This window comes from Zosterops lateralis (assembly GCF_965231275.1).
Source record: "Zosterops lateralis genome assembly, chromosome: 1".
In the NCBI taxonomy this organism is placed as follows: Eukaryota; Metazoa; Chordata; class Aves; order Passeriformes; family Zosteropidae; genus Zosterops; species Zosterops lateralis.
This window is the reverse complement of record NC_139762.1, coordinates 49,983,347-50,002,953: the sequence shown is the minus strand read 5'-3', so window position 1 is coordinate 50,002,953 and position 19,607 is coordinate 49,983,347. Positions and strand designations below refer to the sequence as shown.

Sequence of the window (19,607 nt, the reverse complement as noted above, 5' to 3'; positions counted from 1 at the left end):
TGGCCCCGCTGCCCTGCCAGGGAGGTTAATATTAGCCGCACAGCTGATTGTCCAGTCTCTGCCCTGCAACAGGTGCTGGAATCCCGCCCGGGCCGATGCCGGTGCTGGCACAAGCCTTCCCATTATATCAGGAAGGGCCATGTCCCGTGGCCACCATGCCCCGGCAGCCTGGGCTGGCCCCAGCTGTCTGCGGGACGTGGAGCAGGGTGACAAGCGCCCAGAGAGGCTGCTGCAGGGAGAAGCGCTCCGGGATTCCTCTGGAGTGGGAAGACGGGAGGCTCCTGGATGGGATTTACAGCTCTGTGCGTGGGGTAAGGAGAAGGTTTCTGCAGAGCCCCAGGCCTGTGGTTTTGCGGCATTTCAAATGAGGAGGAGGGAAACACAAACGAGTACTAAAGATCAAGTATGAGCACTCTGAAATAAGCAAATATGGGTTGCGTTTGCTCATCGCGCTGGCCGTAGTTTCTTTACAGCACAGTACTTTGGGTTTGCGTTAATTTTAATTGGCACTCTCTAATTTTAGAATGCTCCTGTGAAAAGTTACTTTCAATTCCAATGGTGATTAGATGGTGATGACGTGTTTTAATAATAAACATGGGACAGATACTGAAAAAGAAATCAAATGTGCTGTCTGTACTTCTGGAGAGGGGAAGAAGTGCTATTGCTCTGCTCTAAAATTATCTGATCTGTCTGCTCTGGTGTGATATCTTAAGGTCTCCCGTCTCTCTTTTTTTTTAATTTTTTTTTTTTCCCTTTCTTACCACCCCTTTTTCTTTTATTTTCTTGAACCATAATAGCATCTTTTAGTAAGAACAAAATATCTAGGTGGTGTTTACACAGCCTAAATGTTGGAGAGGGGAAGGGGGAGCCGAAAGACTCGTAAGGTTTTACAGGATCACTTCGAGTGTCCTGTTCCCTTAATGTGACCCCTCTTCACTGACTGTGTGAAGAAAGGCAGGGCTGTCAGGGATCTCTGTGCCACAGTGTGACTTGTGTGTGCTGCTGCTGTGCCTATATGCATGCTCAGGCAGGCTTGCTTAGAGACTCAAGCAGCCTCTGGCTGCAGTGTGGCAGGCTGCTGTGTGCTGGAAAGCAGATGCTGCTGCTGTTTCTAAATCAAGGAAAAAAGCAAAAACGAAAGAGAGGCTCATTTCTAAATTCAGCTATTTCTGCTCTGAATTGGTCCACAACCCAGGGCAGTAGGTCAGCCTGAAGTAATGCTCCTGGAGAGTTAGATTGATGTAAGGGACTGAAATCAGTGGAATCTCTCCCTTGACTATGGTAAGCTTTGGGTCAGCAGTCTTCACTATTTCTACTTCTATCTATGTGTAGCTGTGAAACAACTTTTTTGGGAGTTGTGGAATAAATAAGCGCTATCTTGGCCAAATAAAATCAGGGAACTGATTAGAAAGATCCAACTTCATAATTGTTAGGTGTCTCTATGTATAGTCTAGGTTTAAGTTCCTTCCAGGATAGGTTTTTAATTTAAGCCATTAAAATTTGGACATTATTTTGACATGAAAGAGAGAAAATTACTTTTCTCAGTGCTGTGTGTGGGGTTGTGCCCCGAAGTGGAGGCTCTTCGCTGTGGGAACCATGTCTTAGGGGATTGTGAGATCCTTCCTGGGCCAGTGCCCCTGGCTGAGGACACTGCTGCTGTAACACTACTACTGTCCTGCAGCTGCTGACCTCTCCACAGGCAGCACTGCTCTGGGGCTTTGACGTGGTTGTTTGGCAATGGGGACACTATGTAAGCTATGACAACCCCGCACATCTCACAGTGCCTTCACTCATGCTTCCAGCAAAACCTTTCTCCAGCTCCCTCTCTATTTCCCACCGCCCACCCACACTGGTTTCTGTTTCTCTTATTTTGATACGTGAAGCAGAATTTGCTGCACCTCAAACTAGTGCTTCAGCCATGCCTGAGCAGAGGCTGCCGCAGGGATGGGCCAGCACCGAGGGTTGGTGCTGTGCTGAAGGGACATGTGCCAAGGCACAGGGAAGATACATGACTATCTCCCTTTGAAAGGCATTTATTTGTGACTTTGAAAGTGCCTCTATAAGCAGCTCACAGAGAAGCCATTTGCAAACTCGATGCCAGTTTTTAAGTGCAAGATGAAAGTGGATTTTGCTGCCGCTAAAGTCGGTAGCTCCGAGTCCCTCAGGAGAGGTGCAGCAGTCTGCATCACTGGAGAGCCAGATCTGTCTCCTCGCAAAAGACCTTGTATCCAGGTAGGAAAGCATAAATGAACATGTGGATCTCCAGCAGTGCTAGGCACAGAACAGCACGTTACTAAAAATGTTATTTGTTTTTTAACTGTTATGATAAAATGCTCAGAGTCACCAAAGTTTGAGAAGAATAAAGTGTTTATCCCACTTTGCACACAAATCAGTGATCTTGGAAAGACGTTAGAGGGCATATCCAAGTAAATTTTACAATTAACTTTTTATAACCAAGCAGGTCATGCAATCATTACTGTATCTAGAATTTTTTTATATTTTTTTTATTAAAATTATGCATCATTTTCATAGAAAACAGACATTATGGGTTTATGGGCTCCTGTATTACATTATGTGTATCATTATCATAACTTACCCTCCCATCATTCTACTAATTTCTTGGAAATTTAGCTTGTAATTCACTACAACATATTGCAAGAAAATCCAGTTACATTTAGAAGCATTATGGGAATCCTCTCTTGTACTGTAGACATATTACCTGGTCATATTTATTTTAATTTGCTGTTAAGGAAATAGAAGAATATAATCTAATGACATACACATCTAGGTAGTGAGAAAAACAATCCCTTTTACTTTTACAAACTATTACAAACATCTGCCTTTTTCTATGCCCTAGGACTGTATACACATACATGTATTTGAAAATATAATTTGTATAATAAAAAAAACATGTGCTAACTACTCAAAAAATTGACCTTGTTAGGGCCCTTACAGCACTGTTGGTGAAGCTGATGATAGCCAAGCATGCATGTTAGGTAGCCCTTGGTCATAGACTGGCAATCTTGTACTTCTGTGAATTTATAAAGGAACACTTCTTTTTCTGGCACAGAAAATGTGATGATGGTCTGTTCCCTCCTCACTGAGGTCTAGAGACAAAGAGCAAGGGAGAAAGGGTGTTTGGCAGAGCAATTGGGAAGAGAAGGCTGGAATATTTTCTACTAGATGCTCTCCAGAGCAAAGGCAATATACAGACAGGTTTGGCGACAGCTATCATTTTGTATTATTGAGAAAAACTCACCTCCTAAAAATCAAAAGAGAAAAGGGGGGAAATTACTGGAAATACAGAAAAAGGATGCATGATCAATGTTACTGGAGGCAGCAGAGGTACATCAGTGGAATTACATGACCCATCCCTTGGGGAGGTCTGAGGAGGACATACCTCTGTGGAGCTGAGTCTATTGTTGTCCTATTCTTGCCTGACTTGCTATTGACAAACATCACTAGAAAACTAGAGTAATGTTAACATGTTCTCACTAATCATGATTACATTTAGATGTCTTTGTTTTGAATCTAGATCTATCTCAGATCTACACAATTATGGTTTTCCCTTCTTACTTTCCTGGCAAGTTTAGCTGCTTCTCCCTTGCTGCTATGATGGCAACTGCATCCTTACCTACTCCTTCATGTCTTCCCGGTAGCAATTAAGAAAGGTTAGGTGAAAATCTGTGTATCCCTAGGCTAAAGACGTCCATATGTGTGTGTGCAGGAGAGAGCAGGCAGACATCAGAATTATTCACAGGAAAGAGAACCTACATCCATTTCTCCTTCAAAGAAGAAGGAGATGAGTTGCTCATGAAGCATGCAGGCAGGTTGGCTTCTCCTATATTGAGAGGAGGCTATAAGAAAGGCTCATAAAGAAGGTGCCCACTCAGTCCTTAGCAAGATGCTGGCTGCTCCAGGCAGGTCAAATGTTAATGGAAGAATGACGAAATGGAAAACAGCAGCAGCCCAGGACCCTGTCCCCTGCAATGGTGTAGCCTGTGCAGTGCAAAGGCCCAGAGCAGAAGCAGGGCAGGTGACTACCAGTGATGGATGATGTTGAGACCTCAGAGAGAAATTATATAATAAATGGTTGGTCTGACACAGTAGGAAATGTTTGCATAGCGAGGTGACGGGTAATAAATAAGATTATGTTGCTATAGATCCTTCAGGCAATGCTGGAGCAAAAATAGCTTCTGATTTTCTTTCTCTAAGGAAAAAATGGTACGGAGGCAAGGACTCTTATTTGTAATAGCCAGGCATGAATAAAACCCTGTTTGCAGCATACAGTCAGTGTAATCTAAGGCTGATGCAGATCCAAGCCAAGTATTGCTGTAGCTGTAGGTTCTCAGTTGTCATAGTTAAGGTTACAAAACAACCTCCCTCGCAGCTTGTCTAATGTCACTGTCTGGAGCTGAGACCCCACCACTGTATCCATGGTTAAAACATCGTCATTTCTCACACTTGTTTTCAGGGCTGCCACTTAGATTGGAACAATCAGACAGTTTGCCCTAGGCATTGACTCATTATATGTGATACATGATAATACATAGAGTGATACAGACTCCACTTCTCCCCTGAAATTTCCAGGTGTTACAGTTTGTTTTTACAATAGCTTTTTTTCTGGGCAGGTTGTTGTTTTGGTTTTGTTTGATCGGTTGGCAGGTTTCTGGTATGAATTTTCCTCTCTTGTTCATTTTTATTTAAATAGCAAAACCAGACCTCTATTACTGCTGCTGCAGTGGTCCATGCTAGTTTTTGCTCAGTAGATAAATACTACCTAGATGCAGCATTGCCAATTAATAAATACTTTAATTATGAAATCTATTCATTGCTTTAGATGCCTGGAAGGGACTACTCAAGAAACATCTCTTGGGGTTTGTTTGTTTGGTTGGTTTTTTGTTTGTTTTGTTTTGGTTTTTGTTTTTTAATAGGAATGCAGGGACTACAGTCAAATTTTTAACATTTTGAGCTAGCTTCAACAGTCTTGCCCTCAACTCCCTGAAACCGGTGAAACAAAGTTCCCTTTCTTTTATTTTTCCTTATAAACACCTAAAGAATGCATAAGAAATTTTATGTTGAACTTTTGTTTTAGTATATATCTGAGCATTAGAGAGGAGCAAGGGAATGAGAGTACTGAAATTATCTGCCTAGCTGCAACCTTTAAGGTTTTGTAGGAAGCACTCCAGAATACTTTCTGTGGGGAATTTTTGGTCGCTTTCTCCCCCTTGAGAATCCTACTTCATGCAATGTCAGCTATACTGCTATCCATGTTTAAAGGAAAACCATCCTGCAGGAAAAAAAATCAACGTACTAAAAATTCAATTTTACACCGCTGAGTTCTAGTTTTCAAAGATTACCCTGCTGAAACTATGAGTTTTTGTGGGCCAGTTATGATTAGTTAGTGAATAAGGACCAGAAGAGCATTTGAGGACCCCTCACAGATGTGGTGCTTGTGTCTACAGTGGGTTTTCTAGGACTGTTCAAGAGAGTGAGAGTTTAGAAAATCAGGACTGAAGTTTTTTCATACATTTGTAATTTTAGAAGCTTTGTCATTTCAATGCCTTCCTGTGCACCTGGTTGCATAGCTCCTGTTTTTCTCATCCATGATCAGAGTTTCTGGGACTTAGGGCTTGGCAGGGAGGGAGGACTATTTTGGAATAGGCATGTAGTGACCTATGATTTGACTTACAGTATTAGTCAAAGGCCCACCAGTTGTTGCATAGACCTAGTGAGTGCCAGCATTTGGAAAGCAAGATCTGCAAAACAAAACAAAGCATTTTTTCCCAAACCTGTCCCTTAACTATGGTAACTCAAAATGACCGGATAGATTCTTGCTCTTTCCTGTGCTTCTGCAGTCCACTAAACCTAAGTTAACTGGATTTTAAGATTACTTGCTATTCCAGTATAGCATTGACACCATAGGGTTATAAGGCAGGACTTTCCAGCCACTGGAGTATACAATATTAAATCCTGAAATATAGTTTCCATAGTATTGCATTACATTCTCTCATTAATCTAATGTTCCCTAAACCATGCATTTTTAATGAACAAATAATTGTTCTATTACAGATAACTCTAATAGGGTCAAACCTATTTGGTATAAAAGACTACATGATTTTACATAGGTGAAAAATAGGGGTGGAGGCATTATGCATGTGGGGAGTTGATAATTTTACACAACACAGATTGGTTCCAACGTCATATTTATCTTAATTATAAGAATATGTTTCAGAGATAAAGTTTCTCAAGAAGACAGCTAACTAACAACAATGGTTTTATCTGGCTGCTCTTTTTATTTGTAGATTTCATATAGTTGTCTATATGGTTATCCTCACATTACACATGAAGCATCCAATTTCCTGAAAATGAGAAAAAGTTAGAGGGCAGCATCAGTTGCCAGCCATGCTGTGTCCTCTTTGACTTTCCAAAAGCCATTTTTACAGCCACCCATAGCACTTCTGGTCATTGCAGGCTCCAAACAGCATAGGCACGTCTGGGGGTTGGATTTCAGCCCCACTGATCTCCTTATGCTGGCACTGCAGTAATGAGTTGAAACAAGACATTATTCCCAGGGCTGTGTGGACATTGCTAATGCCAATGACTAAGTAAAACTTATTTGTTGTGACAAGGTGATACTCCTGTATTATGCCAGATCTTAGGCTATTAAACAAGAAAAGCTCCACTGATTTTCATTTCACATAGGAAATAAATACTGAAGAGGAAAAAAGGGATCAATATTTTCAAACTGGGAATGTATGTTTATCAGGTTTCTGAGAGAGACTCTGGAAAAAACATGAAGTCTCACATAATATTTCAGGTTGAGGAATTTTCCTGGAAATTAGCATGTGTTTCCCTTTTCACACTTGTAGTGGTTTGAAAGCAAAACCAGTGAGAGACTCCAAGTCAGAAATACAATTTAATAGGAAGAAAGAAAAAAAGTAAAATAAAATAAGTGCAATAATACAAAAGATCACTGACAGAGTCAGAATACAACCTGAGCAGGATGGTGGAAGCAGTCCAGGTGAGGTGCTCTTCCTGAAGCAGTGATCGTGTAGAAAGATCTGGTAGCTCTGGTCCTCTGGGAATCCAGTGGGTAAGGGCTGCTTGCACTGTCCCAAATCCCAGATTATATCCAGGTGGGAATGCTTGGCTCCTCCCCCTGGACAGAGCATCTCCCAGTGGGCTGATATCATTCTATGAGTCATGAAGTGGGTCCTTGATGGCCCAATAAACAGAGATAACCCCTGGAGGGAGTTACCTGTGAGTCATGGGCAAGGCATTGATTAGTAGAAGATAGCCCAGAGCGAGGGGGCTTGGGAAGAACACTGCCCCACCTGGTTTCAACAGCTCATGAAGATGGTGGTAGAATAAATGTGCACATCCTACACTGAAACCCAGGACAACACTTGCAGACATTGAGAATATAAAAGCAATGTTAATTCACTAAGTTTCCAAAGGGCAGGGACCTGAGCTGTTCATTAGCTTCCCAACTGTTTGTCAAGGCCTCAACAACACCCTGAATTTAAAGCCCCAGTGGTTGTGTGAGAAGACAACATGTGGAGGGGCAAAAGTTGGTGCTTTGGTTGGTGTCTGTTGGTTGTGATGGTGGTGTTGGCAGGAGACATTGTCAAGAGCTTCAAGTCCCATCTTGCTGAGATGAGCAAACAGGCATGAACACCATCAGTGGCTTCATTGTGACCCAGGCAAATACAAACACAGTCCTTTGGTAAGCCAGACTGCCAAAAGGTGAGAAGAGTAGCTGAAATGATTTTTAAGAGAAGGATATGTCTGAGTAAGCTTACACTAGAAGTCTTTCAGGAAAGCTCAGGGGTCCTCTGTGGATGTTTGAACTGTGTCTGATTACAGGAGAGAGAAGAGATCTTGGTGTGGACCCTTCTTTTCCTTTGCCAGTCCAGGAAATGAAGGAGCCCCCTGAGAAACTACAATATTTCAACCACATACTGAACTGAAATTCCAGGATCATACAGCATATTTGGATTATTAATACTTCTATTACCATTTTTACTTCTGTAGCATTATTTACACCATATTATTGACAAATTGCAGAAGACAAATTGCAGGCAAATTGCTCATCTGTTTTACAGGATGGATAAACATCTTCCCCAGGCAGTGATCACTGAGGCAGTTTTAATCTAACTCCTCCTCGTAAAGCCTTCTTCTGCATTGCAAGGAGGCTTCAGTGAACATCACAGCTGAGACAAGGATGGTTTTGAATGGCAGATTATGGGACAAAATCTTCCAGCCATAGCTTTCATGAACAGCATGAGCCGGCCAAAGTAGACATCTCTGGATTTGGCTCCCAGAAAGGGTGATAAATAAGTCTTAAATGAGCAATTTTATTGACAAATACCTCAGTCTGTGATTTGTGAAAGGATCTGGTGCTTTTCACCGAGTGAAAACTGATCTGTGCTATAGCAGCTAGATGACTCACCACACAGTGATCAGAAAACGCCTTGTGACAAATGGTCAAATGCAGCACAGGGCTGATCCCATTGGTGTCCTGGATATTCTTCTCAAGTTGGTTAACTGTGGTCAGAGGTGTCTCTGCACTGCTCAGACTCAGAACTACCAGCTCCACAGCTCCTATCAGTTTTTGTTTGTTATGCAGAGGAGGTGGGAGACTGCGTATTCATCTAAATTTGGATCCTGCAGAACACCAAGGACCAAGCCTTCCTTTCCCTTCCACAGCTCTTTGCCTTCAGGCATTGAAAAGTTCAGGAGAGACTTCCTGAATGGTGTGGCATCCCAACCATCCTGTTTATTAGACATGTCCCTGATGAATTTGTCTAGTCCTGGCACAGGCTTATTTTATTCTTTATGGCCTCTGCAGCATCCTGTGGCAGTGAGTCACAACTTAATTACACCTTGTGTGAATAGGTTCAATGCTGCACTGGAACCAGCAATTAGTACTTGCAAAGAGACATTTTTTGTGTGAAATGTACTTTTCATCAGTGCCACCCCATGAGAGGAGCTGCCTGTTGAAGCTTGCAGGAGATAACAGTTTCAGGGGGAGAAGGTGCCAGTGCCAGCAGTTATGTCACCGATGAGCCAGAGGAGAAAGTCAGGTACAGTCAGCGTGGTGTCACACACCTCGCCTTACCCAGCACTGGAACAATTAAAAAAACCCACATTACTCACTGAACCCCAACTGCTTATTTGGTTCACTTGTGGCCATGGAAACATCTGACCTATTTACACCTTGAGCAGAGTGAGTGAGTGGTGGCTGGTGGAAGAGAGGTGGGAAAAGGGGAATGCTTTGAATTTGGATTTTGGAGACTTTTAATTAAGATGGATGCATGTACATGTGGGCTCACAAGGGAGAGTCAGAGGAACACAGCCCGAGCAGGCCAAGGGTTCCTGCTCCAGTGCAGCTGTGGCATTGAGTCCTCCTTGAGCAAACATGATTTACCCAGAGCCTCTTCTTTGCACACATAAAATGACACCCACCATTTCCAAAGGTCTTATGGAAATTCCTTCTTCTGTCACTTTGTCAGCGAAGTACTTCACACAGTCTCTGCAGAATTCTTTCCTGAAAAGGCCTTGGTGGATGGGAATCAGCTTGTTCTACCAAGGAAAGAAGGGATATAAGTCTCATTCTGCACAAGGCTTGCCCTTTCCTATTTCTCAGTACAGATAGGAAGATGGGAAAGAGCAACGTGAAAGCATTTGGGTACATCAAATAGAGCAGGAGATTTCACTTAATTGCAGCTGGGGCATTTATCTAGGCTGCAGATTCCCATGACAAGATAATGCCATGTAAGTTACCAGACCAAGGGCATAGCACATATCAGAATAAGCCTCCAAATCTTATTCCTCTGAGGGCATGAATTAATATAAATGGGCATATTAGCTTTTAGATAGCAGTTACCTGAAATGGACCCTAGCTAAAAGGAGATCTTCTGGAGGGGGGAAAATATGAAACTCTAGGTGTAAGGAAGACTTCTGCAGATACAACATAATCACAGTGAGTATTAAGAATGAAAGGAACTTCAAGACTTTAAAGATCTGTTGGGAAATCTTGAGGAAGAAAGGATGTTCACTTTTGATATCCGTGAGAGAGTGTCTTTAATATCCCCAAAGCATCTGATTGATAACCATAGCATCAGACCTCAGGAATGCAAATTTGGTAGCTCTTAAGATGAAAGCTCCCCCTCCGCATGCGTTTTATTTTTCTTTTTATTGCACATTTCAAAACCATTCATATTCTGGCAGGTAACAGTTTTTTATCCTGAAAGTAAGGGTTGACCGAGGAACAAACTGTGCAAATTCTGTTCTCAAACACCAAAATCAGAGAGAAAATACCATCTGTTTCCTCTACAGCCCACTTCCCCGGTTCCAGCGATATCTTCTCATGGAAAAACAGTTATGAAGCTAACAACAGGACACACAGCAATGCACCATAATGCAATGGTTAGCTTGTGAGGAGGGACCATTGTTCCTCCCTAGAGGAGGCAGTTGGAAGCCCCATTCCCAACTGGATGAGGAAGGTGTTCATGGTGCCTGTGCTGGATGGGGAAGATGTTCATAGCACCCATAGCCCCTGTGGGCTTCCTCTTCCACAGCAAAGGCTTTCAGGTGGCATTCCTAAGAATTTTCTCCTCAACCTGCTACAGCAAATTGATGAAGCTTTGACAGCAGCTGTGAGTCATTTCAGGAAGAAATCTGCTTGAGTGCTCATTATCACTTCAGCATCATTTAAATTTTTCCCAGTCGGGGTGAATATTTTGTAGTCACAGGGCACAGGCTGTTTCCTTTGTCCTGGGAAGCCCACACAAACAGACTTTCTACCTGGAAGTTCCTGCCAGAAGCTTTGCAGCTGGATGTCTTTTGTTTCTGACTTCTTTTTTTTTTTCCCCTCCTCCTTGTCCTTTGTAGATGAGTTACACAACACTGTTTTTCCCTCCTCCAGAATCGCTGAGCAAATTTCAAGACTGCGGAGGAGGGGGAGGAGAGACTGATGCACCGAGCCACCTTTGCCCATCCACTTGTGACTGGGGTATAATAGGTGCAGTTGATTTGAGACTGCCAAGAGTTTGCTGCCAAATTGAATTTTTCATAAACTGATTACTGCAAAGTGCTCTTGGCAGAGGAAAGTTAACACCTTTCTAACAAGCTCAGCTCAGCACAGCTCATAAAGAGGGATACTGTAATAATAATCCTCTTCTGGATCCTTGGCCAGGATTTTGGATTTTCCGAGAAACTGTTTCCACCCCCATTCCCTCACCCATGAATAAATCCACTTAAGGCTTTTTTTCATAGCTGTTGGTGAAGGCATAGGAAGACTTCTCTGCTGGTGTAAAGCAGCCAACCTCCATTGATTGCAGTGCTCTGAGTTACTTTAGTACTGTGGGGGTGATAGTATGATTCAGACATGGTTGATAAAGTTAATGGTAATCTACCCTTAATAACTTAATCTTAGCATTTTTCTCTAAAGAGAGCTATGGAGCCAGGGAAAGGCGCTGGCTGAACTACTTAAACAATTCGCCTGACAATTTCTGCCTCGTGTTTTCTGCTTGCAAAACACTCATCCAGAAAGTTTTTGGTTCGTAAGGGATTTTATGCTTCATTTTATGTCAGTGGGTTATAAAAGAGGGAGATAAATTTAATTCCTCAAGTTGCAATGTTGTCCTTGTTGCCAGATGACTGTCACCCTACAAGCAGAGAGGCCACTTCCAAGGAAAAAGGACAGTCTGCTACTTGCAGGCAAGAGTACCTTTGCTCATTCAGAGATTTGTGCTAAATGGACAAAATTCCCCAGGATTTATTTAACTTTCATGAGCATTAACGAAAAGAAAAGCAGAAAACATATTTTAGGTGCATCAAAGCTGCTATTTGCAATTAGCCCAAATCACACTTAGAAATCAAAAAATACACACCAAGAGTATTATTTTGGAAAGACTGCATCCCTTTAGTTTAGCTATTAGAGGCTGTGCCTGCTCAGTCACTGTGGAGGACCTGGTTTGTGGTGGTGCCTTGATATAGACTCGAGACAGATATTCCAGTGGGTGGGCAGGGATCCCACAATGTGAAACATCTGCTTCGCAAAACAGATGCTGGGTGTAAACAATGCCTTCAAATAATAATAAAAATCATAATTTCAAATCTCCCACTCCCCAGATGACCTTTCTAGGAGGTACTCCTAGGTTAAAATAAAAAGTGCTTTAGCAGTGGTAACAGGGAGACAAAATGTCCTTATTAATGATTCTTTTGCTGTGCTTTTCCTCCATATTTATATAATTAAAATGTGGCAGGGCTTCACACCTGCTACTGACATAGAAGCAGAAGAGAGTTTTTACTGCTCCAAAGAGGAAGCATTTATGGAAGTGCCAAGGAGCAGACAACAAAGGCCCAGTGTGCTCCTAGGTCTGTCACCAGCAAGACCTTCTGCGGAATAATCCGTACAGTGTACGGGACACACATGGACCATGTGGTTATGATTTAAGATCGTGCCATCTGTTTAGGAGATCTGAATGGTTTTGATCTGCTTTGAAATAAACAAGAAAAAAGAAGTGGGCATACTGGGGCTTTGATTCTCTTTGGTGGTGCAAACAGGCAAGATGTTTCCAAGTGTCCAATCAGATCCTCTTCTGCTTGGCAAGAAGGGGGCTGTGCTAGCCCATGGACCAGGCAGGGAAAATGGGTTCATGTTTACAAAAATTACAAACTCTCAATTTACAAAAATTGAGAGTTAATGTAGGTAATGTAGATATGTTGATATTTATAATTCATTTTTTTCCACTATAGTTTTTTTTCAAATATTGCATAATTTGAATAATTTTGTGGACCAAAAATCTACAAAAGCTACAGTTGGGAGAGGAAGAAACCTGTGTGAGGTCAAGTAAGGGATGCTTGTTTTCATTTTATTCCAGGAATTATTTTTTTTGCTACCCATTAGCATCCATTCTGGAATGAAAATTCATTTTGATTTGGAAAATGAAGCTTTGAAATCAAAAGTAAATTTCAGTTAGACATTTTAAATTATGTTGAATGTTCTCTGAAAATTGCCTAAACCAATGCCAAATCCTCTCAAAAAATGCTTCATTGAGTGGCTTGAGCCAGTGTGTGCCAGCTCTTCTCATCACAGAGACATTATCTATAGCAGTAGGAGTTCTGGTGTTAAAACAGAAAGGGCATATCATGAAAAACTGCCATTTCAGCCACATAATTCATAAATATTAAGAAAAAAAATTTGACATGATAAATGATATTGAAAATCACTGTGCGGTAGGAGAGAAAAAATGGCAGCTGTGAAATGTGCTATAGTTAAGTGTCAAAAGAATTTGGTGATAAAAAATCATGTATTTGTTGTTTTAATAAGAAAAACTATGTTTTACTGTAGTTTCAATGTTTCGGAAATTGAATAGCATGCCAGTGAGGAAGAGTTTTAAACAAACAAGAAAGTCAAGGTTTTTTCTTATTTTTCTCTTTTAATCATCTAAGGAGTTGAGGGAAAGACAAGCTGCAGTTGCAAAGTTCAGTTGCTTTGTTAAAAAAAAATAGTTTGAAAATTTCTTTAATTTCTTAAAAAAAAACTATTCCTAAAGAGGAGTATATGAAGCTGACCCACAAACACCAACCGTTCTCTTGCTTCTTTGCAAAACCTTTTGTATCTGCAACAAAGCTTTAGTGAGGTCTGTCCATCCACCGCTTGGAGTTGGGAGTCTGTTTCTTTTGGTGAGTACTGAACAGGAGGATTATGGCACTTTTTCTTCTTGTCATAACTCCTTCTAACTCTTGCATGATTAAAATATATATGCTAAATAAATTTTGATTCAGCCTCCAGAAGGAGGGTGGCTTTTAAGAAACCAGTGTCAGGATCTGCCCCTCCTGGAACGTAGGTGTCATTTGGTTCTTGCATTGAAGGAGAGACTGATGTCAAAGACTCAGGTGTTCTTCCCTTCATCCACAAACCTCTGTGAAGTGGGGCTATTTCCAGAGCAGGGGGACACCAGTTTTGTGAAAGGGAGTGCAGCTGCAGTGATTTCTCTGTAATCTGTCGTTCATCCTCACTGCTGTCTCCCAGCAAGCCTGTTCCCTCATCATTCCCAGCAGGAATGAGGGCACAGTGCCTCTCTGCTCTCCCCCAGGAACAGGTCAGGTGTAGCAAGGACCATAAAAACCTTTTAGGTTTTCCTACTCTGCCTCCACTAGGCAGAAGAGAAGACAGTGATTTGTTCCTCAGGTTCATTCTAGTCTTTTCACCTATGTTAACACAGATGCCAGATTTGGTGGGGGTGGGGAGGGAACAGTTCTGCATTTATTTTAGAGAAAAATCTGAAGTGTTGTTTTGATTCTGAACCAGGAACTAAAATGCTCTTGACTTTCTCAAGGCACATAATTCTAAAAATTCACTTAATGTCCTATTTTACTGGCTTTTCAGTTCTGAATTTATTTTCTGTATTTTCCTCTGGTATGTCAATAGCACACAGTGCTGGTTTTCATCTTTCATTTGGTCTTGTTTGCAATAGCTGAAATACTTATTTTAATCGATTCTTTTTTTAAACCTTAAGAGCAGCTGCTAGTCAGTGACTAGCACATCTTAACATTGCTTGTAGATCACAGGGTTTGTTTTTCAAATTCTAGTGGAAAATGTTTTTCACTTGGCTTAATCTTTTTTGTAGGTATCTAGATACTGTACTTTTGAATGATTATTTTTAAAAAAATAAAGCAGACTCTTTTTTCTTAATTTGCATGGCATTGTTATGTTAGACCATATAATCCAGCATCAAACATTTATTTAAACACATATCTTGCCTAGTTTCATTGAACTTGGAGGCATCAGGCAGAACCCTTGAGCAATTTGTTTCCAGTTGAGAGATATTAATGTTTCTGTGTGATAAAGTGTTGTTGTTTTCTTCAGTTTCATCTTTCTGTGGCATTAACACTAAAGGCAACAAGTGTTGGTAAACAAGGCTCTCAAAGAGCCAAACAGCAAACCCTGGCCAGTGAAAGCACAGTGACGTGAATTAGAGGCAAGAGCCATCTTTTGATCCACTAATACACACTTTGTGTGCACATCTAGGTTGCTGTACAGTGCTGTCATTTACTCACTGGCTGCATGACAAATGAGGTGCCCTTGTCATCTCTGACCCATGTCTAAGGAAAATGAGCTTTTAAAGCTATGATCTTGTGTATATATACTGCCCAGTTTGCTGCCAGAGGATGTTGCATATATTGTATGGTATCATCATCTGGTAAACAAATTGCACTTGCAGTTTGGTCAGCATCATTAGTTAATTAGACCCTGGCTGTTTAGGCACCTGGAACAAGCAGTGGGAGTTTAAATTCTTCTGATAAAAGGATTTATTTATAATGAGTCTAACCCCATAATGAGTTCCAGCCAGGGGAGACTGACCATTAGCAGATGACTCACAGCATTACCATAAAGATCAGAGTCACACATTCAATTTCTGTACACATATACACAATTTTATACGGCTTACATACACTCATCTAGAGCACAGATTCTAAAAACAAGTGTTTTGGCTCCAGTTTTTCAGTCGTGTTAAATTTGATACAGTCCTCCTATGCCTGAAAGTAAACAGGCAGGATACAGCAGACTATTTATTTTATTTCATTTGTTTTATTGCTCTTCCTCTCTACAGTTTCAAGAGGAAAAGAAGCTGAGTTTTTAATATTGTGAGAATGCTCAGCCCTTTTCAGCTGGGAGATGTCAGAAGCAGCTGCAGACCTAAATGAAAGGAGCTCATCTCTGAAAATTTGCTATGCTGTAATAAATGCAGGGTTCTGCTGGTGAGCTGCTGATGGCCCTTTAATGTCTTTAGCCGTACTCCAAGGCACTGCAGTTCCTCCCGATACCTTCCCCCCCTCCCTGCCCACCCAGGCTCAGGATCTCATGGTGTGAAGGCAGATATTTCACTGCAACACTCAGGGGCTACGCTGAATTTGAAGAAAGGGGTCATGCCTGGTTTTGTATCCAGCCAGCAGCTTCCCTTCAGCCCAGATTGATGTTCTTTATTGGCATATTAGCTTTAAACATTTGGCTCCCTGAGTCACGTTCGTATAATGGGAGTTGTTGGTATGCAGCAACATAGGGGTTGTTATCTATTTATTTTATCTAAGTAGCATGTGCTATTCAAGGAAAAATGTGTTTTTCCAACGTCCTTGTGACATATTTTCATGATTAGCTACAAAGCACAGTCAAATGATATCCAAGAACTACCTTCCAGCCTCCAGGTCCCTGCTCCTCTTTCATCAATCTGTGATCATGGGGCATCTGCCAGTCTGGAGACTGGAAAAGGGCTAAGAACATGACAGATTAAAAAAAACCCCACTTTTACAGCTGGGAAGGGAGCATAGCCTATGTGGATCTTGGTAAAAGGATCTCAGAGTTTGTAGAAGACTCTGAGAAACCATTTGAGTACAGTGTAACTTGCAGTTTAGAGACCTTAGAAAGCCTTTTCTCCCTGAGATTGGAGAGATGTTGATCATCATGCTGTATTTGATTATGGGGTACATGAGGCAGAGTATTTTGGGCTGGTTGGTGCAATCCGAAGGAAAGGTGGAAGCGTGACTGATGGGCAAACCAAACAGTGCCTGGAGCAGCTCTGGGTAACGTGGAAGAGCTACTAGATACTTGTGATGGTCAAGAGAATCACTTTGAGGCAAATGGGCGTATGCAGACAGATGATAAAACCACAGGATAGTTTGGATTATTTGGAGATTATCCTAGCTGAAGAGCAAGAGTACTTTCACTGCTGGGTAGAAATAGGACTAAACTCAGCGTAAAACCCAAAATCTCTCTGACAAAGAAGGAAAGAGGCCAACTGTTGGGATCCCTCTCAGCCTAAAAGGGACATTTCTAGGCACTGATAAACACATGGTTTGAAAAAGAGCCGTATGGGGTTTATGAGACTGTAGCGAATGTGGTGCTTGGAGCCCTGCAGGAGGCACTGAAGCTGGCAGTGGTCATGAGCTGCCACCACAGTCACTAAAGCTCCGTGGTTAAAGGCAGCAGTTCTCTCTGCAGCAGGAGGCAGGATGTTTGAAGAAGCCATAATTTCCAGAACAGCTAAGGATATTTTAGCAAAAGCAACTGAAGATTTATAGCAGTCTCCATCATTAGTCCTGACTCAAGAGGGCTTGAGTGAGAACGTGCATGGGGGAGAGAGTCCCACGTGAAGGAATGCCAGCTACAGTAAAAAGAAGCATCAGATGACCCAATGGTGATAAACCCCATTTCCCTCAGGCAAGTAATGCTGTTGTAACCTCTCACCCTGGAATTCAGCCCATGCTTGTATGGCAGACCAAGCAACAACCACTGAAGTCAGAAGTGATCCCTGGAGTCTGTAGGAAAGGACATCACTGGTGAGACCACCCACATTTCCATGGCCAGAAGGTGTAAAGGTGTCTCTACCTCATGGGAAAAATCTGTAAAATACTCATTTTGTTTTGTAGGCTTAGAGTCCTAACCTGAGCTTACCCAGCACTCAGCTGGCAGGTGTAGTGCTATAAAGAAAAGAATCAGCAATCATCATTGTAATGAAACATCAGGTTTTCCATAGCTTAGAATATTGCAGTAAAATACCACCAGAAGGCAAGTGGCTCTGAGTGACATGGTAAGTATTAACATCGAGAAATCATTTTTTTGTCTTAAATTTCCCTCACATTTTTTATTTTAGATTATGCTTTTACATTAGTTTGAAATTTTTTCAGACATAAATAGTCCATTATATAAGACTTTAGCCACCCCTTTTCTTCTAAAGTTGCTCATTTGTTCTTCTATTGCAGGAAAACTGTTTGTAGCTAGGATATGCCAAGAAAGTGAAATGATCTTTTTGCTCCTTTTTCCCAGCATGCTACCCAGCTGTCCCAAAATTTCTCTGCTCTGTAATACTGAATACTTCAAGGCAGAGGGAGATAAATAGAAAGAGACCAAACTACCTTTTTTATGGGGCAGTTTGCCATTTGGCACAAGCCTCTCTGAGTCAGAGTTTAATTGTATTTGCTGATCATAGTTTTGGAATGGATATTTTAAACTAGATGTTATCTATTGAAAAAAAATAAAGGAGAGGGTGCGAGAGAGGGAAATTCACACTTTAAGTTGTCTGTCTGCTTTTAAAATATTTTTCTTTTTCCCTTTTAAAATAAACAGCCTAGGAAACTGAGAACATGTACATTATAAAAAATACAAGTAGAGACTTCAGAGTTCCAGTTTACCAAATTTGTGCAAAATCCAGTATAATTAATCCCTGATGTTGCAGCCAGGATGAATTAATTCCAAGATCTATATAGACGCCTTTAATTCCATGGTTTGACAAAGACCAGCCATGATCTCAGCCATGTTATATTAGATATTCAAAGCATCGAGGCTGTGGTAACTTTTTTGCCATAAAGTGTCCCCAGTGCCCCCGTTATTGTCAAGTACTTTCTGTGGCATTGCATACATGAGCAGCCAACATGGTTCATTCAGCCTAAAATATCACAGCCATTAGCTAATGGTGACCAGTTTGAGGGGTGTTTTCTCAGTTTGTTTTGGGGGAGAGAGGTCTGGTGAACCTGCAATTTGAAATTCCTCCGCTAACTGTATTGTGAGAATGATCTATAAGGTTGTAAATTGGAAGACGAGCTATTGAAAAAAAGAAATACTTTTCAGGTGTCTTTCTCTGTATCATTTCTTACTTAAGCTGCGTTACTCAACCTGTATGGGAAGCATCCTGTGCACTGCACTGGAGGGCAGGAAGGGCAGGTGTGGAGGCTGATGCTCCCATCTCAGCACTGCCTGGGGAGCAGGCACAACTCTCTCAGATTCTGGCAGGTGAAGTGCGGCTCCCGGCAGCCTGAAGTTTCTTACTGGCATAGCTCCTCTCCTCCATCAGGGGTCCCGTGCAGGTGTATTACACTCCATTGGAACCAGGATCCAGCCCTCACTGGCTAAACTGTTTCCAGGTGCAGGCAACAAACTTCATTTTTGTCTCCTCATGTGTGGCCTTCCCCAGAGCAACCTGCAGCAGCTGTCTAAAAGTAGTATCAGTCAAAACAAAATGCTATCCCTTTTCATAGCTCATTTTCTTTTAGAATTAATGGCCACTATTAAAAAAAACACAAACCAACAAACAAAAAACAAACAGCAAAAACCCATAGAAAATGCCCTCCACAAAACCTACCCTAACCACCACTGGGAATCTGGGGTGGAGTTTGTCATGGTTGTGCACTGGGATGGGGGCAGAATATCAAGATCTATGTTGTGTATATGTGTTTACCATGATAGCTTTTCTCTGTGAGAGTGATTCCCAGGTTTGTTTTATTTTCAAACTTAGCCTCTGAAGAAAGTATGAGAAATGGAATAGATCACGTATAAAGTGCCCAGGTGGTGTGTAACTGGTTTAGGTCTTTCATCTTTAAACTGTGAAGAACGTTGTGAGTTTCATAAAACCTGAAGGATACATCTGTGTTCCTCCGGCAGTGCAATAATAAAATCAGCAAAGGCTGATGCTCCTGCGCGGCTCCATCACTCACAATAAATATTTGAAAGGCATTATGGCTCTGCAGTAAATGAGGCTGTCAAAGAAGGCCACTTCCAATAGATCATACTAAATTATGGCATGTGAAAAGTACTGCAG

General features: G+C 41.6%; 1 protein-coding gene across 1 annotated transcript in view; it reads left to right on the top strand.

The window, feature by feature from the left end:
• The first annotated feature begins 239 nt into the window (after nt 1–239).
• The window catches only part of ARPP21 (cAMP regulated phosphoprotein 21), a 286,537-nt gene continuing 267,169 nt past the window's right edge, over nt 240–19,607 (top strand). Inside the window, exon 1 of the mRNA XM_083880833.1 lies at nt 240–311. The gene's annotated coding sequence lies outside the window, so the exon portion shown is untranslated. The remainder of the gene's footprint in view (nt 312–19,607) is intronic.